The sequence below is a fragment of the Felis catus genome, chromosome D4 (genome assembly GCF_018350175.1).
Source record: "Felis catus isolate Fca126 chromosome D4, F.catus_Fca126_mat1.0, whole genome shotgun sequence".
NCBI lineage: Eukaryota > Metazoa > Chordata > Mammalia > Carnivora > Felidae > Felis > Felis catus.
This window is the reverse complement of record NC_058380.1, coordinates 92178401-92189551: the sequence shown is the minus strand read 5'-3', so window position 1 is coordinate 92189551 and position 11151 is coordinate 92178401.

Below are 11151 nucleotides of genomic sequence, written 5' to 3'. Positions count from 1 at the left end.
TGCAGACTGCAGCGCGAGGCCCTTTCCCCACCGTGGTCCGTCTTCCTGGGAGCCTCACCCCTGTGTCAGGCGTGGCCCGGTGGGTGGGAAAGGCCGAGGAGAGGCCTCGGTGCACGGCCGGTGGCGCAGGTCTCTGTCCAAGGGGAGAGGTGGCCGAACTGTTCCGTCCCCCAGCCTGTCCGCGGGCGGCCATGCTGCCAGGGCAGGCGGGGGTCTGCTCGCCGCCAGCTGGACTCCTGCCCCCTCTGTAACAGACATCTCATGACGTCTGCTTCAGTGTCTGCAACGAGAGTTTGAGAAAATATAACCTAATTGCACGCGTGGTTTGAGAATTCAAGGCGCGCCCGGGTGGCTCAGTCGGTCAAGCCTCCGACTTTGGCTCAGGTCACGATCTCACAGTTTGTGGGTTCGAGCCCCGTGTCAGGTTCTGTGCTGACGGCTCAGAGCCTGGAGCCTGCTTCCGATTCTGTGTTTCCCTCTCTCTGACCCTCCCCCGTTCGTGCTCTGTCTCTCTCTCTCAAAAATAAACATTAGAGAAAAGAAAAAGAAAAGCCCACCTAATGCCGTAACAGGAGTGTGAAAAAAAAGATAGCAATTTGAATTGGATAGAACGGACGTCTGCAGCATGGCCGTCGTGGAAGGAAAAGTGACACTGTCGTTTCCTGCGCCTGTGAGTTGTCACTCTGCCCTCGGTGGCCTCGCGCTCAGGCCACCAGACCGAAGCAAAGGTAACGGTTTGTGACCTAAATCCTGGGGCTCCCGGGATGGGCCAGGGCTCGATGACATTCTAGACACTGCCAAGTGCAGGCTTCCTGGACCAGCTCGGCCACGTTCTGGGGCGATTCCAGGGGAGCTAGTGCAAAGGGCTGTGTGCTCAAGGCGGAGCTGGTCTCTAGGTGCGGACAGTGCGGGGAGCGGGGAGCTCGTGATGCCTGGCGGGCCGAGGGGAGCTGGGCACCCGGTGGATGAGGCACCGCACAGTTTTGGGAGGCCTGGGCTCGGGGCAGGTGTGTGGGAGGCCCGGGGTGAGAAGGACGAGAAGGAGCGCGCTGGGGGTTCCTCTTTCCCCTCTGGGCACCCCTCCCGCGTGCCCCGCCTTCTCGCAGGCTCTCGACTCCGCAGGGGGCTGTGGCAGGGGTGACGAAGCCCGATGTTTATCAAGAGGCCCCTTCCCGGTGCAACGTCCCCTCAAGGCTTCACCTTTAAAGCCCGTTTGGAACCGGGTGGCATTTCTGGCCAGGACGCTGGGTACTGGCCTGACCCGAGCGTGTCCTCCCTAGGGGAGAGGGCGCCGAAGCCGGGGAGGGAGGCCGCTGGCCCGCGCTGGGTACAAGCCCCAGCAGCCCCCCGCAGGCCTGCACCCCAGGCTTTCCTTCCTTTGCCCGGACCAGGAACGTGGGCGCTCCCAGTTGGCGCTCAGGCCCGGGGACTCTCCCTGTTGCCTCCCTTTGCCCTTGCCATCCCTTCCTGAGTGGCAGCAGGTAATGGAGGGTGTGGGGTCCACGGGCCATCGGATTGTCCCCGGAACGGCCCTCGCCGCACGCTCTCCCTCTGGGAACCCGGCGGCTGTTTTAAGTCAGATGTGGGCCCCAGGGAAGGGGAGCGTCTGCTCCGAGCAGCAGAGATAGGGTGCATCTGGAGAATGCATCCTTCTCAAGAGCGTTTGCTTTCAAAATGAAAAGGTCCCACTGAAGGGGGCTCGGCCAGCAGTTCTGCCCAGCTCACTCGTGAAATGCTTCTGGATCATCAGGTGAGTGTTCCAGAAGAGCCCGGCCCTGACCGTTGCTGGGCGTCGCGTCAGGGTCCACCCCATCACCCCGTCGCCGGCACCTCGGCGGTGTGGTGTGAGCAGGGTGCCGGGAGCCCGTGGCGGTCTCAGAGGGGCTCCGGGAAACGTGTGGAAGCCTGGGCTGCCGGCCCCCAGGCTCCCTTCCCATCGGCCCCTGTGCCCCACCCCGCCCCGCCCCCGTCTCCGGCGCTCTCCGCCCGGGACCATCCACTCGTGTCTGTGAAGCGCGGCACGTCGGTCCTCATGGGAAGACGGGTCTCTGCCCTCCTGGCACCGGGGCTTTCTGCCGAGCACTCAGTCATGGCGTGTGGTCCCCTGCCCCAGCCGGGACGTCCCCGGGACCTCCACGCATGCCTGTCCGCTGGGCCCCCGGAGCGGCCTCTGCTACCGAGCGCGGGCCCGCCGGGTGGGGGTGGGGGCCCCTCCACGCCCTGCCGCGAGGCCTTTCCGGGTCCGAGCGGGGACGTGCTTGTCTCCCTCCAACCGTCCAGCCGGGACCCGGGCGCCCATGCTGTGTCCTGTGCCCCCACATCCCAGCCCTGGCCCGCGAGGACCGGCCGCAGCTGGACGACGTGACGGGATCTCTCCTGCTCGTCCCTGCCAGTTATCACACCGGGCGCTGACGCAGGGTCGCCTCCTTGGAGGACGTGCCAGGGCGCCCGGCAGACGCCCCTTTGGGGGCGTTTTCCTAAGTTAGAGGTGCCCAGTGAGAACGTGGTCCTCAGCCGCAGCCCTCGGGTCCAAACGCTGCCGTCCAGGGATCACCACCCGGGAACGCGGCCCGACGCCATCCCCCTGCCTTCTGGGGTGAAGTCCGTTTGCCCTGGATCCAGGTCCTGGGATTTGTGGGTAACCCTCAGACGAGCCGGGTCTGGGTGGTGGTGACTTTCTGATGTTTTACGTCTGTGTTGAGGAAATCATTTCCTGTGTGTTTAAGGATATTACCCCCCTTTTTATTTATTTAAAAATTTTTTAACGTTTTATTTATTTTTGAGACAGAGACAGAGTGTGAGCAGGGGAGGGGCAGAGAGAGAGGGAGACGCAGAATCCAAAGCAGGTTCCAGGCTGAACTGTCAGCACGGAGCCTGATGTGGGGCTCCAACTCACGAACCGTGAGATCATGACCTGAGCCAAAGTCGGATGCTTAACCGACGGACAGAGCCACCCAGGCGCCCCCATTACCCCCCTTTTTAATCATTTTGAGAGAGAGAGCACGCATACACAAGTGGGGGAGGGACAGAGAGAGAGACAGAGAATCCCAAGCAGGTTCTGAGCTGTCAGCACAGAGCCCGACGCGGGGCTCGAACCCACAAACCGTGAAATCATGACCTGAGCCGAAGTCGGACACTCAACCGCCTGAACCCCACAGGCGCCCCCCCCCCCTTTAACTTTTTACTGGAGTGAAAGGTGCCCACGGGAAGCTGCCTGAGCCCTGGTCCGAGTGCAGGGATGGGACGGCTCCCCGCTCCCTGATCAGAACACAGGCGGCACGCTGCCCCCCCCTCCCGCGCGCACCCAAGAAGAACACAGGAAAGCGTGTGTCCCGAGGGCCGCAGGGATGCATTCAGGGGTTCACCATGGGTTTGGGGTCCAAAACAGGGTCGGAAAACAAAAAGCAAAACCTTTGATCTCAAATACATTCAATTAAGACCGTCCAACAGAACCAGGTTCTGTGATGATGCTTTTGCTTTTTAATTTTTTTTTAAGTTTTTATTTATTTATTTTTGAGGGAGAGTAGGGGCGGGCAGAGAGAGCAAGAAAGAATCCTAAGCAGACTCCACACTGTCAGTGCAGAGCCAGATGCAGGGCGCAGTCCCAGGCACCGTGAGATAGTGACCTGAGCCGAAATCCAGAGTCGGATGCTTAACTGACTGAGCCACCCAGGCACCCTAAGACCCAGGAAATTTTTTTAAAAAATCATTGATTTAAACCAATATCCTCAGCTAAATCCAGCCACACAGGGCCTTCCTCACTGTCCCACTGTCCACCCATGTATGTCCCTTCTCCACATGGGACTCTGGCCCCTGGCCCCGTAGTATGTTCACTCGTTTGCTCTGTGTCCCCTTTTTTTTTTTTTTTTAAGCCATTGTTTATCGTTTAAGCCACTTTTGTTTTTAGTAATCTCTACCCCAAACATGGGGGGACTCGAACTCAGGACCCCAAGATCAAGAGTTGCACATCCCACCAGCTGAGCCAGCTGGGCGCCCCACTTTTTGATTTCTTAGTTGAAATATGAACTTACGTGTGGACGATGCTGGACCGTGCAGCTGGGTGCGTTATCTCTGAGCCCGCCATCCAGGCCGGGACACAGGCCACGGGTCTCCAGCCCCCTCTGCTCCCTGGCAGGGTCGCTTTTGCCTGTTTTCAGCCAGTTTTCTGTTGAGGTCTGGTTCCCAGAACTCCCTTCCGCCGCACATGACCCAGAGTTCTCAGCAGAGCCCCGTGGCCGTCCCCACACCCATGAAGCAGTCATCCACCTCCTGCCCGTGTTTCCCCGCGGCCACAGTCTGCCCGCTCTGGACGGTCCACAGGAACGGAGCCCGGGCGCTCTGTCTGCGTCTGGCTCCTGTCGCTTGGCCTCTTGGATCTGCGTCCGCCCAGGTTGTAGTGGGTCAGTGCTCCACTCCTGCTTCGGGACCCGGCACCTTTATGCCCTTTCACAGGATTTCATTGTGCGGACGCGTTGTACTTTTGAAACCCTGTTATCAAAACGCCTCTGGATCGCGGTATCCCATGCGGGGGCTTCCTCATCAGTGCGTCATGCTGAGACCTCGGGGCTCGCCTGACGGGTCATTTTGCGTCTGTGACGGGCCCGCTGGTACCGGTGACATCGCGGTGGTGGGGCAGGATAGGGAGATGGGACTTCTGCAGTAGGTAGGGCCCCAGCACCACTGCCGCCTGGGTCCTTGGTGTAGGAAAGGTCACGTTTCCGTCACAGGACTGTGAGGGCGGGCAGGCCGATTTCCCGTCCCAGCGTGTGGTCAGAGCTTGCGTGCACACTGTCCATCTGGTTTTTTTTTTTTTTAATTTTTTTTTCAACGTTTAATTATTTGTGGGACAGAGAGAGACAGAGCATGAACGGGGGAGGGGCAGAGAGAGAGGGAGACACAGAATCGGAAACAGGCTCCAGGCTCTGAGCCATCAGCCCAGAGCCTGACGCGGGGCTCGAACCCACGGACCGCGAGATCGTGACCTGGCCGAAGTCGGACGCTTAACCGACTGCGCCACCCAGGCGCCCCTTTCTGGTTTATTTTTAATGTCTTCTTTAGTTTTGAGCGGGGTGGCACAAATGGGGGAGGGGCCAGAGGATCCCAAGCAGGGCCCGTGCTGACAGCAGAGAGCCAGACACGGGGCTCGAACTCGTGAGCCGTGAGATCGTGACCTGAGCCGAAACCAAGGGTCGGCTACTTAGCCGACGGAGCCCCCCAGGCGCCCCTGTCCACCCGTTTTTACTCCAACGCTTCTGACACCTAGTATGTGGGGTCCCCTCCCCCCCAGACAACCTGTTCTCCGGCTCCCGGACACCGGTGGGAGATCCTACAATTCAGACCCCCTGGAGTTGCTCCGTGGGACTGCCCCCCTCCAGACACCAGCTACAACAGCCCCCACAACCCCCCATTTCAGTTTGCTGGAACTCTGGAAAACACTTCCCTCGCCATCACCTGTTAACGGGTACAGGTAGCTGCCGATCAGAGGCATGCAGGCCGAGGTCTGGGAGGACGGCGGGCCCCGGACCTCCCGGCCCCGTGCAGTTGGGTCGCGCCACCCTGGACCCTGTCAGTAGGCGCTTTCCCGGAGGCCTCGCTGCACTGGCATGGTTGGCGGTGTCCTGGGCCGAGGTGCTGGACTCAGTCTCCCGTCCCCACCCGCAGCGGGGCTGGGGCTAGGGCTGGGCGGCCCCCGACCCGTGCCCGGTCTTGCGCAGCCGCAGGCCGAAGCCCTTAGACGCACCCCACTCCCCTCAGCAGCGCACAGAGCACACTTGTGTCACCCCTAAATCCAAGGGTTTTAGGAGCTGTGTGCCAAGAGCCAGAGACAAAGGCCCGATACTTTTTTATCACGTCATAGCTGGGAGTTACGATTACCGTGGACACCGCGAGGAGCATGTCACGTACATGAATGTCATCTGTCACGCGTCTCTCTGGAGGGAGAAGCCGAGGCGACCGACCTAAGGGGCCAGGGACACAGCCCCGAGCAGGGGCCTCCCGGCTGGACAGGGGGCCAGTGTGGTGGACGGCGTCCCAGGGGGGAGGAGGCCCCGGGCCCTGGACGTGCCCGCCCGTGTCCCGTGTGGCTGGGCGGCCACGCCATGCTGAGCGTCTTGGGGAAGGCGTTGGTGACCTTGTGCATGGGAGTCCCGGGCTGCCCTGCAAGACGCCACAAACTCAGCAGTGGAGCCCGCAGCTCCGGAGGCCAGAGGGCAGCACGGGCCTCACGGGCCACGGTCTGGGTGTGGCAGGCTGGTCCCTCCCGGGGCCCTGGGAGCTCGGCTTCCTTGCCTTTCAGGCTCCTAGACAGAGGCTTCGAGTGCTTGGCTGGTGGCCCTGCCTCCACGGCCAAGGCCAGCAGCGTCTCCCTGTGACCGGGACCCTCTTGGCCCCCCGTATGACTGCGGGCCTGGTGAGGCTGGCTGCTCACTGCCCTCCAGCGGGACTCTGGGGTCCCTCCCCCGAGGCCCCATCCCACGACCCGCTCCCGCCCCACAAAGGCCCCGAGTTCTCACACCTTCACCTTGGGGCGACTGTGGGGGACACACCCCCGGCCCACAGAGGAACCCTGTGCCCAGGCCCACCGGGGAAACCCGGGACAGTCCCCCACCTCGAGGTCCTGAACCTAGTGCCGTCCACGAAGCCCCTCTTGCCCCGCTGGGCAGCACATCCACGGGTTCTGGCGGGTAGGACGTGGGCATCCTGGGGGGCAGGTTCAGCCCACTGCACTATTTCACTGGCGAGGAGCCCAGAGGATGCGGCCTGCCTGTCGGCTGTGTCTAGGAGCAAGGCGGGGGCAGCAGCAAGGCGGGGGGGGGGGGGGGTCAGACGATCCTGAAGGCAGGCAGGAGCCCTGGAGGGCCGGGTGATGGGTCCCTAGCGGGGGGCGCCAAGGGCTCATGGAGGGGTGGCCATCTGCAGGCGGCCCAGGAGGCCTTGCTTGGTGGGTCCGTCAATGGATCGGTCATTCCACTCAGGCCTGCACCAGGCCCCTGGAGCCCTCAGTGACACGCGGGAGGCCGCGGGCAGGGCTGAGCCGCTGCCCTGATCGAGCCCAGAGGATGTGTCTCACCACAGGCGAACTGCCATCAGAACGTCCCCGAACGCAGCCCTCCCGGGGTTTTGCTTTATTTTGACCTATTCTCAACGTTTAAAAAGAGGAAAAAGCCAAGAGACTGGCCTATTTTGCCCCAGCAAAAATTCTTTCTTTTGTAACAAAATCTTCCTTCCCGGATACGGGATGGGAATGTGCCCGTGAACCCGTGGGCCCGACCACGGGGCGCGTGGACGCCCTAGACGGCCGCCAGGGCCCCAAGACACCCGTGTCAGCGGGACTCCCTGCCCGTTTATGTCACAGAAAAACCGAGACGTGCTGGATTTGATGGAATCAACACGGAAAACGGAAAGATGTCAGTTTAAACTTTCCGTAACGGAGGGACGGCTGCCAAGCTGAGGAGAGGTTAAGCTGGCCTTTCGCTCAGGTGGCGCCTTCGGGAAGCCAGCGCGACGTGACCGCCACCTTCACCCGTCCGTTCTGACAACGAGGCGGGAGCCAGGCTGCCCCCTCGCTTGGTGGCCCGTGCTCTGCGTCCCAGCAGCACGGGCACTTGGGGGCTTACAGACACCTCCGGGCAGAAAGCGGCAGGAGCAGGGGAGCGGGTGGAACCCGCGGACGGTGGTGGTGCTGCTGCAGGGCGGGAGGGCACTGGGGCTGCGGGGGGCGGGGCTGGAGCTCGGGCCAAGGCACCCGGTGGGGTCGGGCCGCCGGCTGCTGGAAGAGAATTTGCTTCCTTCTGTCCTCGCTGGACTTCCGAGGGGCCCAGCGCAGTGACCCACGGGCTCACACTCGGAGGGGAGGGGCCCCGGGGGGGGGGGATGGGAGCCGGAACCCCGCCTCGGGTCTCTCCCCACAGCCTCCCCCCAGAGCTGGCCAGGGGGGAGCAAGTCCCACCGCCCCCTCGGAGTCTGGATGGCTCCCGAACAAGTCACTGCTTCTGCAAACACACCCCCTCAGACGCGCACGAGCAGGTCCGGTTTGGGCCGTCGGGCAGTCTGTCTGCAATTGTGGCTCAGACACGGTGCGTCCCAGGCTACGCCTTCCAGCAACGCCCGGAAGCCTGTGCCAGGGGCTCCTTCACGTTGAGGAGTTATCCAGAAATGAAACCAAACCACGGAGCGGGGAGGCACCGATCCTTCCGGAGTGTGGTCGCGCTGATGCCTACACACGCAGCCCTGCCGCACCGGGCGGAGCCTCTCCGCTCTTTCCGCGCCGTGCCCTCTGACACCGCCAGGTCCCCAGCCGCGGTCCAGGCCCCAGCCACCCCCTTGCCGGACCCCCCCCCACCCGCTCCGCCCCTGAAGCCCCCACGCGCTGTCACGTGCTCGCACAGGGGACACGGGCCTGCACCACCGGCCCTGGTGTCTGCGGGGAGAAACCCCTCGCGGCTGCCCGGTCGTGGGGGCCATCGCAGGCCCTCCCGCTCCCACCCACCCAGACGCCTGTCCTGGGCCTCCTCCCGTCGCCGTCCCCGCACCCGCAGACCGGTGACCGGCCCCTCTCCTGCCCGGGGAGGAAGGACGCCGGCGACCGTCCAGCGTCATCGGGTTCCCCTCGCTGCACCAGTCCCAGTGTGTCTGGCTCCCACTGGCTGTAGCCTCTCCCGCCCTGAAAACACAGGCGCCTCGGGGCACACGCACTGCCCGGGGCCACCGCTTGGTTTATCCGCCATCCTTTGCCCGGGGGGGGGGGGGGGGTACCTCCCTCCGCACTGCCTCTGCCAGTCCACACCCCTGCCCGTCAGGGGCCCTCAGGGCATCGCCGAGTCCCAGGCCCAGCTTCTCAGCAGATCAGCCCTCCTCGGGGATGGCTTCACCCCGGCCTCCAGGCCCAAACGCAGGACCCAGGCTGCCCGCTGCCCGGGGCGACGGGTCCCATGGCGCCTCCTCTCCCCGTCACGCCCCTTCCTCCACGCCTGGCAGTGCCCTCTCTGCGCCCTCCCTGGGCCACCCGGGAGCTTTTCCACTTGGGGTCCGGTGGGCATCTTGGACTTAATGTGTCCAAAGCTGCACCAGCCCCTGCCCCTTCCCCCGGGCTGCTGCACCCTCCCTCTGCCATCTCGGGGCAGGGTAACTGGGCCTTTAGAATTCTTAGGACCAAGTCCTCGCGCTGAGATGGAAGGGTGAATTCCCAGGACGACACAGATCACCGAAACCACCGACGAAGAAACAGACGATCTGAGTGGACCCCGAACAAGTGAAGAGGGAGAATTCTCGATCGAACACCAGCGACGGAGGGAAGCCTGGGTCCGGAGGCTTCGATGCTCAGCCCTGCCCGACACCTACAGAGGAGTGCACAGTACCGGCTCTCCACACACTTTCCAGAAACTACGAGAGGAGAGAACACTTCCAACTCCTCTTAGGAGGCCAACGTTACCCTGACACCACGCCAGACAAAGACATCACCGCACTAGGCCCGTGTCTCAGGAACATGGACACGCGACCTCCAAGGCAGCCGTGGTAAACCGGGTCCGGGAACGTGCAAGCAGACAGGTACACGGGAGCGCCACGGGCAAGACGGCCGAGTAAGACGCCCCCCCCCCCCCGGGGCCCCCGCTGACCTGCGCCAAGGGGGCATCCATTCATAGACAAAGGTGCCTTGGTGGGGGCTGTGGGGGCTGGCGCAGCCCCAGACAGAGGAGACTGGGGAAGGCAGACTCATGCCCCGGCAGCTGACTTGCCCCAAGCTCAGGTCCTGGCCACAGACCCCACAAAAGCTCATCCCCGGGCCTCGGCCACAGCCCCGTCCGACGCTGGGCCAGCAGCACCACTGGCCAAGGGGCCTGGAAGGGGTCACTCCCAGCTGTGCCTTGGTAACAGGACACAGACCTCATCCTGGCTATGGACACCGGAGGGGCCCGTGACCGGGCCCAGCCGCCGAGCAGTCCTGCAGGTACAGGGACACGGCGGGACGCACTCTCATCTGTGCCCCCGAGATACTGAGGGGGCCCTACACTCGGCTGCAGCCCCTCCGACTGGCAGGGACCAGCCCAGGCTGCCCAGGAACCTGGCGGGAGACATACCCATCTGGGCCTGCAAAGCCGGTCTGCAGACCTCGGTGGCGGCTGTGGAGCCTGGAGTGGGTGGGGACTCAGCCAGCCCATCTGGGGCCCTCCTGGTGACCTGGCCGGAGCCCTCCCAGGGATGTGGTGGGGGCACCTTCTGTGCACCTGGTAACGAGCAGAAAACACAGACAGACAGCTTTCTCGGCATAAGGACGTGTCAGCCCCCCGGCCGTCTTGTGAACAAAACGTAAGAGCGAACGTCACCGTCAGGGCAGGAAAAGGCCTAATCGGGACCCAGAGTGAAGACTGACCTGACCCAGTTATCTTCGCAGATCTGAACCCTTCTGACACTCGGGTCCCGGGCCGTCTGGAGCCAGAACCGAGGGCGCCGATCCCTGGCGCCCTGGGACCGTCACTGGCACGCGGTCACCTCAAGTGGACTTCTGCCCCGATTCTGTGCTGTGTTCCCCACTGCGCAAGCCCCTTCGTGAATACGCACGGACCCTTAGCTTAAAAGGTCCCCGGTTTCCGGGGCGCCTGGGGGGCTCGGTGGGTTAAGTGGTTAAGCTTCTGACTCTTAGTTTTGGCTCAGGTCGTGACCTCACGGTTCGTGGGTTCGAGGCCCGTGTTGGGCTCTGCGCTGACAGAGCGGAGCCTGCCTGGGATTCTCTCTCTCAAAATAAATAAATGTTGAAACACTATTTCTCCAATTTTGTTGTGTGGGGAGACACTGCTCTGGGAAAGCCCCTTGACCCGTTGCAAGTGAAACCCTTCCTCTTCCTGTGTTTTGGCTCGACGCCCACCAGGAGGCAAACGGTCACAGCAGGCTAGGTCACAGCGGGCTAGGTCACAGCGGGCTACCCTAGGGCCCCACCGCAGCCCCAGCCCCTAACCCTGCTCCTCCCCCAACCACTGCACTAGCGGAGGGGATCCCGCCGTCCTGAGCCAGGGGCAGCTGCGTTCGCCTGCCCAAACCAGTCTTTGCAGCCTGGAAGAGGCGTGTGCTCCATTCAGTCCTTCAGAGCCGGGCACAGGTGAGGACTTCCGGACCAACACAAGCCACGGGAGTTCGTCACCACTAACCTGCCTCGGG